We start from the raw sequence: 19,324 nt of genomic DNA on the forward strand, positions 1-19,324 counted from the left end.
TGTTTGCAAATGTAGATAAACGCATTGTCTACAAAGATTTTCAAAATTGGGCATTTTTGTATTTTTGGTGCTCAGTTTACTTACATAAATGCATTGGTAAAATTGACCACTTACTGGGATTTGAGTATTCATCCTGAAGTGATCCAAATCCTTTCACTGTAATCTGCAATTGGCAAAATACCAAATACAACAGATTGCTTCTAGAATGCTGGCCTCAATGTTCACATGTCTTATAGTAGAAAGAGAGAGTCCTGGACTGGACGGGAGGAACCCCATATTCTAGCATTGCCTTTTCCCCAACCAGTTATAAATATGGGTGAATCACATTGCCTTGGAGATCCTGAGTCTTTGCTCTATAAAATAAGGGGGCTGATGTATTTGGCTCTTGAGAGACTCATCAGTAACAGGGTTTGATCTTTACCATTAACAGTCTAATTAGCTTCCATGTTTCCTCCTGCACAAATATGCTAGGCCTTGCATTCTCTACTACACAACCTCATTGTTTTAAGCTGGAAGCATTAGAAAAATAAACTGCTTCATTGTAAGTAAAAAGTAAACGCTGAATAAGCACATGTATGAAGAAATCCTAAGACCCAGGAATTTTCTTAGAAGCCATGACTGACATTAGGCTTGGCCATTTAAATTGTCTTGAGTAGACCACTTAAGAGTGCACTGTAGAACATGTTAAAATTAAGATGCATAACCATTAGGAGCTCAAAGATTTTATTTTCAAATTTTTGACTTCAAAGATTCCAATTTAAAACCATGTAAAAATCACTTTTTGTTGATATTTAAGATATATGTTTTTCACCAGCCTCTGCAGTAAAGATAGAATTGAAGATACAGCGGCAATCTGAAACAACTCTGACATATATAGAAACCAAGAATATGCAGACAAATCAATAGAGGTGGAGAAGGATAGAGTCAATAAGGTTCTTGATAGCCCCAAGGGCAGATTCAAATGAAGAGTTGAACAATCGTTTGCTAAATCTAATAAAAATTAATGACAGTATTTCCATTCTCTGTACATTTATCAATTCACTTAATAAATAAGTAGCTGTTAGGAAAATGCATGAGATACTAAGGATATATGAGTGAACAAGATACATCCATGAGATTGACCCCTGTCCTCAAGAACTACATAATTTAACAGAGAATATAGTCAGTGAGCAAGTAATTTCGAGTATAATGAGAGTTATGAAAGGGCAAGGGGGGCAAACTAACTTAATCACAAAGACAGAGAAGTACCTTAAGAAATGTCCTGTAACAAATGTCCTTTAACCTGAAAACTTACAGTTGGGTAGGGGTAAGACAGGCGTTAGTCAATAATTGCTACCTCCCTATGAATGCCTCACCTTGGCTGCAGCTGGATGCTATGGCTAAGGTAAAATAGTGATAATGGTGGGTGAAGATGCCTGGGAACAGTACAGGTGAGGAGGAAGAACTTGAGCAAGAATGCATACAGCATAGGATAAATACATTTTAACCCCCTCCCTCTCTGATTAGAGCCTGAAAAAGGAATATAAGAATGACTAAACTAATATTCCCCAGAGAGGTGGGTGGAGCCCCCAAGTCCTGAAAAATTGGGGGCTCCACCCACCTCTAATGTATGAGCTTTTCCCAGCTTTGTGGAAATTGGATTGACCAGCAAGGAAGCAAGGGGTGTTAGAACGTAGAATCCAAAGAATTAATGTGAGAGGCAAGTACTTTATACATCTGATACAGTTTGGCTCCATGTCCCCATCCAAATCTCACTGTAATCCCCATGTGTCAAGGAAGGGGCCTGGTGGGAGGTGATTAGATCATGGGGGTGGCTTCCCCCATGCTATTCTCATGATAGTGAGTGAGTTCTCACAAGATCTGATGGTTTAAGTGTGTGGCACTTTGCCCCTCACTCTCTCTCTTTCCTGCCTCCATGTAAGACATGTCTTACTTCCCATTTGCCTTCTGCCATGATTCTGCCTCAGGTTTCCTGAGGCCTCCCAGTCATGCACTGTGAGTCAAGTAAACCTCTTTTCTTCGTAAATTATCCAGTCTCAAGTAGTTCTTTATAGCAGTGAGAGAACAGCTAATGCAACATCTGAAAACAAAAATGTACTAAGAACTCCACAATCTAAAGACAGCCATGGAAAATCGCAGACAGAGTCTCTCCAGAGTTCATTAAAATTTAGCACAAGTCACCATAGTACAATGCGCATCTACCTCACTATCTTTATCTCACCGAGGCTATAGAAGTAAGCATTGTGACGGGGGAAGAGCCACTGATTTTGTAACAAATGCCTTGTTCCATTGTGTACACGGAGGTCCAAGAAAATCTCCACTGAGTATGTGAGGTGCTGATGAGAAGAAGAGACTGGATCTCATTTCCAGGTTGTATATCTGCATAGGTGGTCAAATTGATAATCTGATTATGCCAGTGGTAGAAGAGCAAACTGGATCAAAGAGACAGGTGAATAAAGGAAGGGGCAAACATTACTCACACCAGTTGGCTGGGCAAAATAAGCTACCTCTAGGTCAAGTGGACACTGTGGAAGCTAGACTTAAGACATCCTGCCTGAAGCTTGCACAGCAGAGCTGCCCACTAAGCAAATGCTTCCAAGTTGCAAAAAGTAAGTAAAACGATTAAAATTATGCCCATTAAGGTAAAGGGACGTTTGCCTCTTTACCTAACTTGGGGTAATTTTTATCCCTTTGCCCTGTCCTAGTTCTTGAGGAGACAGAGCTTAAGAGAAAGACAACTGCAAGGGAGTGAAAGGGGCAGCCAATTCTTACATCAGCAATAGCAGAGAAGAGAATTTAGAATCAGATGGGAGATGGAGCTTTTCATGTGGACTCACCAATTTTAATACCTAAAATAGCTAAAATGTTATACAACCTTCCGAGAATGTTACTAAAGATAGGAAAAAGGAGGAGGGGCTTCAACACAGCAACATAGTCTCCAACATAGGTTAGGGCCATGATTAGAATAAATAATATCATCTCATCTTATATCCCAGTAGAGTGAAATTCCTTTGTGAAAACGTTGGAATGAATTGCGTGTGTGGTCCCCAGACCAAATTCCATACTACTTTCTGTCAGCCTGTTGCTGTAATTTTGAATTTCGCTACTTTCCTCAAGATACATAGGGTTTTGAATACACCTGGGCCCAGAGAATAAGCAATTCTTTTAAGACAAAAAAACACACAAATATTCAGCAATGCAACTCAGCCTAGAATGAAGGCATTATTTTACAATAAACACAGAACAAATTTTGCTCTGTTCTTCATTTGTGAATAGGATGTTTGCTTTTCCTCAATACAAGCAAAGTGTCCTTATTCCACTCCAGCCCCAGGAATGACATTATCTTGAAAGGTGATGTCAAACCTTTGTCTCTAGAGAATAATAAAGTGAACCAAAATAAAATAAAGTAAAACTCTACTTAGTGTATACAATGATAACATTTCTCCTCAGCTTCGTCTTGCTCTTACCATAAGTGGGAGTTGCAGAACCCTGGCAGATTTAAAGAGCTGGGTAGGTACAGTGCTGAGCACCCTGAAATGGAGACACAGCTCTAGATTAGGGAGTGGAGTATTTATGTCTAGTGAGTGGTATCTCTTGGAAGCAATCTGTAGAGTTCTAAGTGTATTTGTGGTGGCTGAAGTCATGGATGTGAATGAGTTTGCCTGGGAAGCAGATGTAGAATTTAAAAAGGAGCCTAGGGATTATGTTTAAGTAAATTTCATACTGAACAGTACTATTGTGCTTTTGCTAAAACCTATTTTCTCATTTTATTTTTATTGTTCCAATATATATAGATAAGACAGATATTTTTAAGACTTTATTTTTAAATTATTTATTTAATTTGTTTTATAAAGACAGAGTTTCTCTCTGTGACACCCAGAGACAATAGTTTCTCTTTCAGTCACTCGGCTGATGTGCAACGGCACAGTCATAGCTCACTGCAACCTCAAACTCCTGAGCACAAATCATCCTCCTAACTCATCCTCCCAGGTGGCTAGGGCTACAGGCAGGCACCAACACACCCGGCTAATTTTTCACAGAGACAAAGTCTCACTGTGTTACCCAGGCCAGTCTCAACTCCTGGGCTCAAGTGATTCTCCTGCCTCAGCCTCCCAAAGTGATGGGATTACAGGCATGAGTCACTGTCCCTGGCTGGATATGACAGATATTATTCTTCCTTTTATATATTAGGAAATGGAGGCAGATAATGTTTAAATCTAAGTGGCAGATCCAGAAGGCGAAATCCAGAATCATGTTTCTTAGTCCAATGTCCTGTTCATTACAGCCCAGTCAATTTCTATTTTTTTCCCCTGCATCAAGAAAAACATTTAATCTAAATTATGTGGATAATAGTTTGAATAGTTAGCAATATCTCTAAAAAGTAGATTGTTAAAGGGAGAAATGCTTTTTTTAAAATCTAAAGCCCCATATATAATGATGATAATATCATATAGGCTCTCACTATGTATTTAACAACCTTAAATACAGAATCATCTTTTGGATTTGATGCATATTACAGGTCATAATTATAATGATATGTTAGGACACTTTTTCCCATACACCAAAAAATTCATAGGTATTCTAAATATTATCCCTCATCTACTCTCTTTATGAAAGTGATACACTACCTCTAATTAGCCTGAACTCTGTGATTCATTTAGAATATTTCATGAAGCTGTATTTGTTACCAACAGATATGGCACACTCTAAGTGACTGGTCCTATCCCCTCAACCCCAGTGGAAGTCAGCTGATGAGAATTTACATTTAGGTTCATAAAAGAGCCCTGTGTTCATCTTAAGGTTTCTGTTTCGAATTGCAAGTGAAATGCCCTTTTCTCTATCAACTGTCAAATTGTCAAAACACACTGAGCTTATTTGAAGTTGGGGTATTGGAGTGACGGGAAGACCATCTGCTCTCTCTAACATGATGATTCCCCATATTTTGCAGGATGTAATTACTCACTCCCTTGTACTCAGGCTTTTTCTAAGTCAAGACATTCAAAATGTCCACTATTAAATGCTTTTCAAATAGGAAGCAGGATTTTATGACCTTGCAACTGCAGGATTGGTGGTTTTATGCTTCCTAGCCTTTGTCAGAATGTGCATGTGCTTCCCCCATGCAGGCTATGCATCGGTTAGTGTTGATTCAGTAAACGAGGTTTTGTTTCATCACCACAGATACTGTGTCTATGGAGGACAGATTGCATTTCCTGATAGAACCTCTTGGTCTTAAAGCACACTTCAATAATCCTAGCTCTCATTTGTGGTGTTCAGTATAAAACAAGGAAACTGATTATAAAAGATTCTGTAAGAAATAAGGCGAGGGGTAGACAGTAGCATATAAACAGAGAGCAACTGAAAAATGAAAGTATTCAAAAAGCAATACCTCTTATGAAATATTACTTAGATCACAATTTAGTTAAAAGGGTATTGATGCCCAGAAAGTCTTTGATCTTCTTCTCCCAGAACACAGAGGATGGTCTAGCTTATTGCCCAGATTTTAATGGAACATGCTATGACCGAAGTTTACTCCTGGAAGAGAGAAACTTATAAATTTCTGCTCACACAGAGTTTTACAGTTAGGAGGCTCACATAACCTTTATTGACCTTTAGAGAGAGCTGTCAGCCTGCTGTGCCTGATTGTTTGTAGTGCTTTGTATAAGACAACATATCTTTAAAGGCAATACATGTGTCCTCCGACTCTCTATAACACAGATCCTGGTTATAATGAGAATGCCTTGAAATTGCTCGCCTGTGCCATTGTTGTGTCTGGCCCATTAAACCCTGAGCTCATGAAAGAAAGAACGTTACATTTAGTCTCTACCAGGTCAGAGACATATACTTCCCTAAGAAAAGTGCTGGCTAGAAAGAAGTGATTGATTGGGTGTTTTGAAGTGTTTATACAAACACGTGAACTGGTTACACAGAAATATTATACCTCTGGCCTGAAGAGACAGTAATGGAGGTGGCCATCTGGCAGCCTGCACCCTATCTCAAATTTGCTCTTTTGGAGGGATGGTGATAGAAATGAGAGAAGTAGAGGTGACTTTCCTACTAAATAATGTCTGGATATACACGATTATTTGTATTTAAGGCAAAGTAACTGGAGGAATAATTTGCAAACTATTTACTCTTTATTGACCTGTTATTCCTTCGATTCCCCAGTGATCTGGAAATGATTCTTCTAAATATTAGAATAATTGGTTAGTGACTTGATGATCTTGAAATGGGTTGATGTGAATTCCATGTGAAACTGGAACATTTTTTGTCTCCACAGAGAAATATAAAATGTTTCAGAGAAATATAAAATTGTATTTGCAAACTAAGTGATATGGTGTGTGCCTTGAGGGGAATCAATGCTTAGCTGGGGCAGAATCAGGGGATTATTCTCTCCAACAAATATAATTCTTTCCATGGTTATAGTACAGCAGAGAATATCAGATGTAACAAAGCAAACTCACACAAGGACTCTGGGGTTGGAGAGCATAGCTGTACCTAAAAAAAAAAACAAAAAAAAACAAATTAAGGAGTCATCTTGAGGTACATAACACAGTCCTGGAAGCTGAGGCTGAGAATAACTCAGGGGAGTAGGGTAATGATCTTGAAGCAAGGTGCTAGCTGCCCAAGAAAAACCTTCATGGAACAGAAACACAGGGAGAATTAGAAGACCCTGGAAGGCTAGATATCCAGATTTACACAGGGCAGCTTCTCTTCTAATGCCGTGTGGGTCAAGATTCACTCTCTGCAGTTTATTGAGTAAGAAAACAAAATTATATCAGAAGTCTCTTGAATCTCATACGTTGTGTGCATAAGTGTAAATATAAGATAAATATGTTATAAAATATGTGTTCTATAGAAAACTGTTTAAAATGTATATGGTTTTGGATATATTACTAAAAGGCTTTTCAGGCTAATGTGACTAATTTGTAATTCTTATTTTGAAAAATTTCCAGGATAAAATTATTTGTGGCATAATCTCTGATGATTATTCATTCTTTCATGTATTGGGATAGACACAGATGAGCATTTTAGGAAAAAATTTCAGTCTTGCTTTAAATTTCTACTTGGTTTCGCTACAGAAATAAAGGGACCGTTTATTTATAAAAGAATACTTATGGTGCAACTTTATTTTCCTAGAGAGGACTATGCTCACATTCTTCACTTCTTACTAGTTAAGTTACAGCACACCTATTATCTGTAAATTTGACAGCCTCAGATTTATATTTGGTAAGTACCTCTGAAGACATACGGATCTATGGCTCTAGGATTCTCAACCCTGATTCTTTCACGCATGGAATCACTCAGGATGCCAAGCACCCATCTCACATATATGCGTGCACTCACACACACACACAAACAGACACACATGTGCCTACACACACACACACACACACACACACACACACACACTCTGGGGACACGACTTACAAGAATCTGGTTTCATACCACATGTGGGGGCCCAGACATTGGTATTAAAAATTAGCTCCCAAAGGAATTCTAATTTGCAGCCAGAGTTGCAACCCACTGGTCTATAGCATGTAGTAATCTGCAGTTTTGCTGAGGCACAAAATTGAATCACTTGTGCTTGGAGTGAGTGATTCCGTTGGTGAAGGAGGTCAGCCTGCCAGTCAGCTTCTACACCTCTGGACAGCCTGGTTTTGCTCTATTTAAGTTTATATACACACTGACTCTTATGAAGAAAACAACAAATTCGAAAAAAGCAAACAAACAAAAGCAAACCAAAACAACACTTTGCTTCATCTTCTTTGTGAAAACTGGCTGAACAGAAATAAACCGCTGCTCATGTCTCAGATATAAAGGAAGAGGTTGTGAAGAAATCTAAGAAAACCCAACAGTAGGGGGATCGGTTAAATGGATTTTAATTAAGCAATCTTCTATTACCTATTTGCCCCTTATTTATTTGGCTATCCCTTTAGGATTCTAAGTTACTGCAAAAATGATACGGGTTTGCCTGACTAGCTAAATGATAGATTGTATTGGCCTTATTAGGTCCAGGATACATCATAACCCCAAGACTGGTTGCAGACTAGCTCAGTAGTGAACATTCTTAGCAAGGAGAGAAGCATTTGGAATTTTATGTCATGGATGTGCATGCTAATGTATGTACGTATGCATACAAGCAAAAAGCAAGAAAACACATTTTAAAATCTCCTTTGTATTGAAACAGTTCCTCCTAGAATTGTGGTGATTCACAACCATGACAGCCACTGATTTTCTCCTCATCCCAAATTAGACGTCTGTCTCTCGGAACTCTCCTTTATTTATTATTGTTAGCCCTTGGCACCTTGAGACACTCACTGCCCATGGGCTCTAAAGGGTCTGAGCTATTCTGTCTACTTTAGTAGATATTATTAAGATATTACTTTAGTAGATATTGATATTTACTAGATTTAGCAACAATATAATACCTAGGGACAGAAGACTCATAACTGTTTTAATGAGAGAGTCTTTATTTTCTTTTTTCTTGTTTGTTTTTAATGAATTCAAATCTTATCTTCTACCCACTAGAGGCTCCTTACTAAATATTGAATCCACACTTTCTAATGGGTTCCCATTTAGCCAATGGCATGTTCTTTCATTCATTCAAAAACTTTTACTTGGAACTTCTCTTAATCTTTGCATCATGGGAAGGCTATAGAAGTAAGAATAAACTGTTCATTTTTCCTTACTTTTTTTTAATACTAGACATTCTTTTATGCCATAAGGTTTTTGTACCCCTCACAGAGCCAAGTAAGTAGGTACCTCAATCAATGTAAGCCTCTTCATAGCTGCCCCAGTTTTTGACAAAGTCCGTTTCTCAATGCTATTTTGATTCTCTTCTCATGCTCATGAATTTAAGATTCAGACTATCATTCCAACTGTATTCAATGTGATGGAATAAATGACACTGAACGAAAGATTTTTCTCCTAAAAACCTTACTTGGTTAACTGGGCCACTCGATATTTGCATAGTTAACTTACAATTCCTATTCCTCTGTTTCACATGCCAGTCATACACGGATTCTTCCTGTATAGAGGCAGGAACTCTACAAAGAACAACACTGCTCACTGATGCACAGAGATAAGCCCCTGGAAGCCCTTTCACTTAAGGAACTACGTCAAACTAGGATCTTTAACCCTTCATCATTTATTTGTCCAGAATAGTGAGCACTAATCTCTGAAAAGTCTTGCACAATACTCCTACCGAGAACACAATTGCTTTCTGTCCTTGCCTTGTTAGTATTGAGCCTATATGTCATGTGTGAGTACTCCTTGCCACTAAGACCAACAGAACCCTAACACCTTCATATCCTATCCCCTACATATTGGTAAATTTCTTGCTTACTAGTTCCAGGTAAGACCCACTGACTGGCCCTGATGATAAAAATGGCCCAAGAATAACAGTTGTTTTTGCAATAGAAACCTCAAGTCTGATTGCATCAGCAGTCCCAAATGTATGTCCACTCTTAGCATATCCCCAAATGCAGTATTGCACTTTTGTTGTGTCCAGGAATAACTTCAAAATAAATTTCTTTGCATAAATGAATCGTGTCTTATTACTATTTGTATCTTCTCATAATGACCTGCAAATGCTTTGGATATAGTGGAGAATTCATTTATATTAATATATAAATTCACACAACAAAATTGCACTTTATTACAATTGACAGACCTCCCTGGCTGCATTTTAAAAATTTCAGGCTCCTTGCCCCTCATTTTTTCCTTGAATTGCAGTTAGTCATGTCTCATTGAATATTCCTGGAAACTTTCTTATTATTGCCTGATTTTAATTTCCTCCGAACTAAAAAATCAGATAACTAAAATTTCCTAGAATTTGTGCAAAGTTAAATGGGAGTCTTAAGAGTTTGTGGGATTTTCTCTTATAGATTTAAAAAAATGTAATTATCGTTGAGCTTTGACATGAGGCTTTTAGACGCTGTTGAGACATCATATTGCTGCTGCTTTTGCTGTTGCTATTTTCTTTTTCCATTCTCTTGCCCCTTCCCCTTCTCCTCCTTATTTTGCTTCCTCTTCTTCTTTTTTTTGATTGACTACTATGCTTAAATGATATGAAGCTGATGGAAATTCAAATTTATACTTCTAGAAATATGTGCCTTTACCAACTGATCATAAGATCTAATGGAAACAACAGTAATATCGCAAAAAGGGTCAGGAATTACCAGTGTAGGGGCTTCATATATCTAAGCATCTAAACTGGTAAACTCAGAATTAAAAACTGCACTTTTTTAGTGCAATATATTTTCTCTGTTATCTCTGCTTCCTATATGGGAATGAATGAAGAGGATAAAATACCCTGTAAGTGATATTCAGTTATTTTAATAGTAGTCTCATTACATCTAGCCATTGAAAAAGGGCAGAAACTGAGCCCCAGGGACATGTAATGACTTGACAAAGGTCATTTTAGCAGTAAATGACATAGAAAAGAGTGGTTCCCAGAGACCTGACCTCTCAACCCTGCTTCACCATTCTCTAACATTCTACTTTCCCCTGATACTGCCATAAATGCTTATGTTATTTTGATGATGACAAAACAACAGCAACACTTCTTACTTTCTCTTTTAAAAATTATTGTTCTTTTCTCAAATTGATTGTCAATTTTTAATACATACTGGTATTAATGAAGTGAACTTTTCCTAATAGATACACACATATAGGCCTAAAAAGTTGTACATTTGGTTTGCCCTACTAAACCTAATGTTTTGTTTCTTTGATCTTAATTAGATTGTAAAGATTCCAGGTCTTAATCCCATATAAAATGAGAGGAAGAAGAAAGAAAAGAGGAGAGGGAGAGAGAGGAAGAATGGAAAAAGATGAGAGAAAGAAAAAGAAGGAAGGCAGGAAGGCAGGAAGGCAAGGAGAAGAAGGAAGGAAGGAAAGAAAGAAAGAAAGAAAGAAAAAAAAGAAAAAAAAAAAAAAAAAAAAAGAAAAAAAAAAAAGAGAAAGAGAAAAAAAAAGGAGGAGGAGGAGGGGAGGAGAGAGGGAAAGGAAGGAAGGAAATGAAAAAAGAAGAAAGAAAATAAGGAAGAAAAGAAAGAAGAAAAGGAGAGAGGGACATACTTTTCTTTCTTCAGTTAGGACTGCAGAATAAGAAACTGTCAATATCCAATTTGTATAGTCAAAAATATTTTCAGCTCTCAACTGTTCTGACCATTTATTGCCAAACAGAAAATATTAAGATAAAAAGCATTTTAAACTTTATCTTACTATGTGATCAGTCTGTGAGGTGCTCAAAACATATTATGCAAGAAAAATGAAAGGCCAGATGTTACCCAGATACGGGAAAGATGACAGTCATGTGGTATGATGCAAGAGGAAAGTGCACATAAATCTGCCTATCTCTCTGTTTATCATTTTCATATTATACTTCTATTCCTTTCAAGTCTTAACATCTCCATTTGAGAATAGCTGTTTTCTTTTTCTAAAATAGATAACACCTTAAACTTAAAAGTGTCACTTTTATTTAATAGCTATCACCTTAACTAGGAAATTATTGGCTGATTAAAACCCAGAATTTGACATGAATTAGTTCTTAGGGAAAGGTGCCTGTCTGATTTCAACTCACCTCATAATCAGTTAGTTCATGTGATAGAATGGGCTGTAGAGATAGAAAAGGAACTGATATGTCTCACTGGAAAAACACTAGCTAGTGAAGGTTTTGGCACACAAGTCACCAAGTGGAGGTGTGGAGTTCCTGTGGAGAATGGTGAAATTTCTATCAGCCAGGTAACCCACTCTCTGAAGTGCTCCATTCTGGTGATGCTGCAGTTTTCTTATTAGGAACTTCTGAATGGTGAAAGGCTGTCCTGGCATTTACTTGGAAGCATTCACTTAAAGACACTTCTCCATGTTGTGTCCTAGAGTCAAAAGAAAATAAAACAAAACAATAAAAAAAACACTAAATAGCATCTTCAATAAAGCACTGTTCATAGACAGTCGTAATTAAAGATGCCAACCAAGATACCTGTTTGCTTTTTCTTGGCTATAAGAATTCGGTTTGGGCTGGGCATGGTGGTTCATGCCTGGAATCCTGGCACTTTGGGAGGCTGAAGAAGGAGGATCCTTTGAGCCCAGGAGTTCAAGATCACCCTGGGCAATACAGGGAGACCCCATCTTTACAAAAACTAAAAAATAAAATTAGCTTGGCATGGTGGCACTTGTCTATGATCCTGGCTACACAGGAGGCTGAGGTAAGAGGATGCATCACTTGAACCAAGGCGGTCAAGGCTACAGTGAGCCATGATCGCACCACTGACTGCACATCGTGTGTGACAGAGCAAAACCCTATCTCAAAAAAAAAGAACTCAATTTTTAGTTGTATGATATTCTGAATTCATACTGATATTTCCTATAATGGCACTATATTTCCAACTAGAACTCATTTTGAAGGCAGCTGGAATCAGAAGACAACTGTGCAAGAGAAAACCATCTTATCCAGATATTTTAAATTAGTTAGTTAGCTTGGCAGATATGACCCATTCATTCATCAACAAATACAATTTATGGAGTACCACATTCTTCTACAGGATAGAAATATGAAGAAGTATAAGAGATTTTTCTCAGAATCTGTGAGGACACAGCATGATGCTGGGACCTTCTGTGCTTTTCCTCATGTTCTTATTGTTCTCTCTCCTCCTAGGCTCGTGGTGGGATTGTTCTTGATATTTTGTCAGGTGGAGTAATGTGTCTAGTTCTGTTCGAAAGCCTGTCAGCAGAAGTGAGATGTTTGATCTCTCATTTTAGACTCTGCAGTCTTCTCTCCTTTACTTCTACAATGGCAGTGGCAATATCATAGACAGTAGCTGATCTGTTAGACAGGGTACCAGAATGTGGATAAAACAGAGAAAGAGCATTTTATTCTCGCTGAATGGAGGTAGAACAATAAGTTGTGTTGTTACAAAATGTGGAGATATGTGTTACTGTAGAATAATCTAGCCTCTATTGACTAGTAGGCATGATCAACATCTAGACGTCTCTAAGCAGAAAGCAATTACTTGTACTTACAATAGATTTATTATATATACATATATATACACACACACACACACCTCGAAATATATGTTTACTATGCTAATCATAAATTAGACTTAAACTAAAACTCTGTGCTTTCCAAGTTTTCTGGGCCAGATATCTGATAAGCAAGAGTATACATTTGTAATTTATCAGAAATAATGAAACATATCCACTGTATTAGTTTCTTAAAGCCACCATAACAAATTACACAAACTGAGGGGCTTCAGACAACAGAAATTCATTCTTTCACAGTTCTGGAGGTCAGCAGTCCAAAACCGAGGTGTCAGCAAGGTCATAATCCCTCTTTAGGTTCTAGAGAAGAATCCTTCCTTGTTTCTTCCTAGCTTCTGTTGTCTCCATAATTCTTAGTGTTTCCTGGCTTGTAGATGCCTCACTCCAATCTCCACCTGCATCTATATATAGGCTTCTTTTCTTCATATGTTTACGTCGTGTTCTTACAAGGATGAAAGGCATTGAATTTAGGGTGAACCACATTCTGAGGTTCCAGGTAGACATGAATTTTTTAGGGCGGGGGGTGCATTATCCAAGCCAGTACACCAGCAATGTATAGCCTACTTAGAGTGTCATCGTCCTGAAATTAATGTCAAGGTTTAGGGTTACCAAACAAGCTTAATTTTAATTACAGATAACTAATTAGGACCTGCATTAACATATTGCATTTTCTGAAGAAGGTAAGTTTTAAAAAATTAATGCTGGCAAGGTGTGGTGGCTCATGCCTGTAATCCTAGCACTTTGGGAGGCCGAGGCAGGCAGATCACCTGAGGTCAGGAGTTCAAGACCAGCCTAGACAACATGGCAAAACCCCATCTCTACTAAAAATACAAAATACAAAAATTAGCTGGGTCTGGTGGCAGGAGCCTGTAGTTCCAGTTACTTGGGAGGCTGAGGAAGGAGAATCGCTGGAACCGGGGAGGTGGAGGTTGCAGTAAGCCAAGATAGTGCCTCTGCACTCCAACCTGGATGACAGAGCAAGATTCTGTCTCAGAAGAAAGAAAAAAGTGCTTTGGCTCCAATAGCTTATCTGACGATCTACTATTAGGTCCTGAAGTAATGAGACCCAATGGTTAATGAATTTTGGAGGAAAGAGAGGTGAGAACATAATGTACTTTTTGGCTGTTAGAATTCAGTAATTTAGAAATCTTGGTTATCAGTAGGTGATAGTTTAGAGACAAAGGAGCTTAGTCAGGGTACCTGAAAGAAAAAGCTGTATGTCCCTGAATAAAATTTCATTTTTATCACTGTTTTGCTAAGGGATGTTCTTAAAAGCTTCATAAGTCTTGGTCTCTGAGAATATTATTTATTGCTTACAATAGTACCATGTTGCACTCTTAGTTAGCGTGGCACATCAGAGAATACAATGAATTATTTTTCTACCTTAAATCCCTGCAGAGTACAATGATAGAGACATAATGCATCTGCATACACATGCAAGGTAGTTTGAATTTAATGCATTTCATATCATTAAAGTTAACATTTCATGTATTATATTTCCTTTTAGAATACACTTGCATACATCCATATCCATATAGATATATGCACGCACACACACAAAATCCCATTATGTAGATCAATTTACATGATCACAATGTTCATATCCATAAAGCAGTGAACTTCCCAAATCAGATGCATACATAAAAGCATTGATGCATAAAATTTCCATCTTGCAAGTACAGAGAAAGTTCTAGTAGGCATTTAGTGCCATGACAGGTCACTTAGGTTACAACTAGCTATATAGGACATGCTAATAAGATTTAACCTTCTTTGTCTGTTGCTGAAGAGGGGGAAAGAGCAGAGGGGTGAGACCTTCCTATCTTTGAAGATATCAAAGAAAATTAAAAACAACCACTTTGCCTCTGATCCCTGTAGCTGAATGTTTCTGAGCTGCATAAATTAGATACACACAAAAAGAATATATTTTTAGGGGGACAATGTGAGCTTTTAATACACTCTCTACTGATCATAGCATAAGTGAAATGGATTAAACATAATTTGATGGAGTGTCTGTACAGAATTATTTCCATAGTCATACTTGATATGACTCTTCATCTAAAGTAAACCTCACTGAGATTAATATTTAAAATGGAAAGCTAAAACTCAAAGTGCCATATGACAACACTTAAGTGAAAATTTATTAGACTTGTCATTTCTGTTAATTATTGTCATTTCAGCTAATTAATAGCCATTCCTGTTGGTTATTAGACGTGTCGTTTCCCCTTCTGAGCTAGCTGCCATCTACAGTTGCTGATTCTGGTTTCATCGCATACCCTCAGGCAATGGGTCAGTGGCAACCCAGTGGATCCTCACACCAGAAGAACTATTCTTCATTCTGCCAAAAGACAGAAAGATTAGCAAAGAAATCATTAATAATGCTTGTCCTTACTTTCTAGGGTGGGAGTAAAGTGGCATTATTTTGCTATAAACAAAAACAAAAGAAGCAAAAGGGATTGTCTATGGGCTAGAGGTAATCTATAAGGAGTTTGTCTACAGCTTAATTAAACTCCAGAAATCTCATGAACTCAGCAACGTTCCCTTCCCCAGGGTCTTGCAATCTATAGTGGACAACAGACTGAGAGGTGTTGGCTGAAGAGTAGCTTAGGAACAGCAACACGAGGGTGATTATCTTTGAAAAATTCTCCCCTTTCTGAAATTCTCTCCGTGGATCTTGGAGCACTGGGCGTATGTATGTGTATGCATATTATTTTCCCTCCAGGGAGTCCTGAAGTATAATCTGATGATGACAATAAAGAGCTTAATCTAGGAATTCTATCAATAAAATGCATTTCAGATATCACAAGAAGAAAAACAAGGAATGCAGATGCTATATTTAAAAGAAATATGAATACACTTAAGCATCCCTAAGCAAGGAATATGGACACCAGATTTTGTTATCTTTAGGGTTTGATTGGGAATCACGGCATGGTCCACATGAATAAAACAGGCTGTGATAATCATAAAGAATATTTATGGCAACATTATTGGATAGCTGGATAAATGCCTTCTCATTATATTTTGGTTTTATATGTAATTAAAATAAAATAGAAAATTGAAAAATTGTTTTGGAATCTATTTAATAGAAGTAACCAAATTCATCAAATAAATTACTTTTGCTGGAGAAAAACCTCCAGGATAATCAAAATACTCTATTATTCACTTACTTCAATTTGCCACTTTAGCCTCAGAATTCCACCCTTCCTCCAAAGGCCTTCAAAGTTCATAACTAAGTCATTTTCAAATAAACCCATTCATACTAATACCGTTGGCTTTTCTTCCATATATTGGTTTGAAGCAGTCATTCTGAATCCCTTTGAAATGTCTATTCTGTGTTAGTGAGGTGTTGTATTCTGGTCAAGAGTTATTATTCGTAGTCAGAGTTCAAGATCTTCTACCATACCTAATGCAACAAAGAGAAGGGAGGGCAAGAGAGTGTCTACAATCTGGCATAGTCTAAGATACACACCGGGGTTCTAAATACATGCATGACATTGTCGGCCTTTATAAGATGCTTCTTAGAGGCAGTAGCAGTAGAACAAAACTGAAGGTCCTGTAGCCTAGAAAACAAATCCAAGTATTCATTGGTCTAAAACTAGACACTTCAGAAAGTATCTTGTCCAACTTAATATCTTGACCACTACTGTCAGCTTAGCAGCTGAAATGTCTTATAGAAGACTAACAAGTAAATAGGGTTTTGTTCATTAAACAGTTGAAGTTGGTCTACGTTCCATACCCCTAGACTGTCAGAACTTAAGTATTGAGTTGGACACACCATCAACCTGTGCCTTCTGTGAGGTTAGGAAACCAAGGGCAATCTAACAGGATTGTGTTAGACTTCAGAATCGCATTTCTAGGGTGTGAAACAAATACATCAAATGCTGATAAATGAAAGAACATATACTATAGATGGTAGAACCTAATCAATGAGTGATGAAATCAACAATTTACACTTAAATTACAAGTCGGCGTGATCACTATAATACACAAATTTTCTGTTCTGCTCTGTCTGGATAAAACAAAGGGAATGGAAAAGGATGCGAAATGATTCCCAATCTCTTCTAAATATAATTTTTAGATGCATTGAGGCCTGCTTTCTAATCTGTCTCAAGAAGCCAGAATAAACATCATGGCAAAAGTGGGAGAAATTTCTTTCTATATGAAAATAGCCACTAGACACAATTGAGTTGTTTGTTACCTGTGCAGTTTCCCCCTCAAACTTCCCCCCTGAGAAGTTTGTTTCTATTTTCCTACCAAAAACTGGCAATAGGATACAGGTGTTCGCCTGGAGCAACCATGGGACAAATTGGAAAGGGAATAGAAAAATAGCCTACTGCACGTGAGTGTGCATGTGTGTTTCACTACAATCAATCACATTTTCTTTGATGTTGCTTCATTTATGGATTATTGCAAAAACACAGGAAGAATGTGAAAAGATAATGTTGTAAAGCCACGGGAATGAAATTGGTGGGAGGAACCCATTTCTTAGTGTGTTCCCAAGCACTTCTGCACTCAGAATCCCAGCATTGTTTAAACCACCATTCTATATAAGAAAGCTAATCAAATGACACTCAGGAAAATTGACTTGGGCTTTCAATCTAGTTTTAGATCTCTAGTGTACTTATTTCAAATGGCATTTGTTATTCTCCGCATATCCTTAGGAACATGCCCTGTCAAGAAATGCCATACAACTTCAAACTATGTTTTTTTCCACCTCTATAACTTTTTATGTATTCCCTTTTTACATTTTATTACAGCATAACATCTAAAAAATGAAATAAAGATTATAGGCAAAGCTTCAGGACCTTGAGTTCTATGCCTTGCCCTGAATATAAAGCTGTGTTGATAGGAACCACTGTTATACCTCTGTAAATTGCTCAAATCTCCCCACTGACCATAGCTGTAATTATTTCTGCTCGGAAATAAAAGGTTTGATGGGCAGAGAGGTTATTTTTTATGTCCATTTTTTTTTCTATTTACCTGAAGTGCATATTTCCACTTGGTGGTGGATTCTGGAGATATAATTTATACATATATCTGAGAGGCAAGTAATCAAACAAAAATAAAGAGAAAAAAATCAATTTCTATACATTTTTAAGTTAATAGGGAGAATTTGCCCTACTTCATCATATTTTAATGATATCAGATTAGTTAGGTTAATTGTTCTTTCTGAAGTTGTGTAATATAGGGAATGGTTGAGGGAGGGAAGAAGTGAGGGAGGGAGGAAGGAAGGGACAAAAGAGAGAGAGAAGGAAAGCTCAAAGTAGAAGTGAAATTTTATAGAGACAAAAAAAACTTCATCCAAAAATTTCTGCATTAATACAAAAGGTGCTATGTTCAGCTGACCTTAAAGGCATTGAGTTTGTGATACTTTAAAAAAATAAACTATAGTTCATTTCCTATATATTTCAAATATCTATGTCCCATACCTTCTCCATTCTTTTGCCTCTGCTATAACTTTTCAATGACTCTCACTCTTCTCCTCTGGCTCAAAGCTAATGTAGGACTGATTAGTTCCTGTGTTCACTTTGAACACATTCTTCCCCTCTGAATATACCCTATGACTTGATTTTTCTCTACAATTTATGGAAAAACAGCAAGTATGACAAAATGAGACCGTGGGCCATTGTTGCGGGGTGGGGAAGTGGTGTATGTAGGGAAGAGAGGAGATATGAGTTCTGTCTCTCACAGATACCTACTGTGTTGCTTTCCTCCTCTGTCCATTGTAAGTCAGACTCAGTCATCCCTAAGGACTATTTTTTGTAGGTCAAAATAAGTCACAAATCACTCCCCTTTAAGTAAGAAGGTACTCAAAAAGTATTAGGGAAGAGTAATTTTCATTTATAACAAAATTAAAGTCATGACTAACAGTAAATCAGGACAAAAGGATGAAATAGAGAAATAAAGTTAGAGAGTATCAAAAATTGTTTATTTTTTGGGTGGGGATCATTGTTTTATTGTGTGGTTGTATAAACTGTTCACTCATACACTTTTCCAAAGGCTTAAAAGTCAAAAGCCTTTCTGTTTTTGATCTTTTTTATTTCTCTTTCTCTCTCTGTGTGTCCTTGTCTCAGTCTCTCTCTCTCTCTCTCTCTTAGTTTTCTTACCTTGTTTCTTTCGTTTCTTCCTCTGCTCCTTAATTTCTTTTCTTTTCCTTTATTTCAGCTAGGTTTAAGGAGCCCCATTAAAGCCTGGTGACCTCAGAATACCTTTCCTGGGAAGAAGACCCCTCTGAGTATGGAGGTCCCACACTAATGAGACCCAGGCTACAGTGTGGAAAGTG

General features: G+C 37.4%; 1 long non-coding RNA gene across 1 annotated transcript; it reads right to left on the minus strand.

The window, feature by feature from the left end:
• Positions 1-15,153: 15,153 nt before the first annotated feature.
• Positions 15,154-18,670, minus strand: LOC131383603 (uncharacterized). The gene is made up of 3 exons (XR_009213752.1): positions 18,471-18,670; positions 16,511-16,601; positions 15,154-15,379 (listed from the first exon to the last, which is right to left on the minus strand). It is a non-coding gene; the product is annotated as an uncharacterized LOC131383603 (long non-coding RNA).
• Positions 18,671-19,324: the final 654 nt, after the last annotated feature.

Source organism: Hylobates moloch, unplaced genomic scaffold, assembly GCF_009828535.3.
Source record: "Hylobates moloch isolate HMO894 unplaced genomic scaffold, HMol_V3 SCAFFOLD_5, whole genome shotgun sequence".
NCBI lineage: Eukaryota > Metazoa > Chordata > Mammalia > Primates > Hylobatidae > Hylobates > Hylobates moloch.